The 226-nt window shown below is 36.3% G+C and overlaps 1 protein-coding gene across 7 annotated transcripts in view; it reads right to left on the bottom strand.

Annotated features, from left to right (window-relative positions):
- Positions 1-226, bottom strand: part of LOC119581992 (pneumococcal serine-rich repeat protein-like) — a 14,058-nt gene that overhangs the window by 13,160 nt on the left and 672 nt on the right. The window lies entirely within an intron of this gene.

Genomic DNA, 226 nt, shown 5'->3' with positions numbered 1-226 from the left:
CACAGTCTACCTGCTTTCTGTTAGTAACCTAAAAACCTATTTGGCCCAGACTGTTGATACTGAGGAGTTACATCCACTCAAAAGTGGGTTTAGTCTCTTTAAAGCCTTATTTCCTAAAAAAAAAAAATTGTTTTTGTTGTGACCAAAAGCATAAAAAGCATAATACCCAGATGGAATGCCATTGAGCTATTGGGAAAAATTTAGTGATGGTGCCACCAAGCTTTTT

This window comes from Penaeus monodon, chromosome 15 (genome assembly GCF_015228065.2).
Source record: "Penaeus monodon isolate SGIC_2016 chromosome 15, NSTDA_Pmon_1, whole genome shotgun sequence".
Classification (NCBI taxonomy): Eukaryota; Metazoa; Arthropoda; class Malacostraca; order Decapoda; family Penaeidae; genus Penaeus; species Penaeus monodon.
Note: the sequence above shows the minus strand (reverse complement) of the source record. Positions and strands in the feature narration are given on the sequence as shown.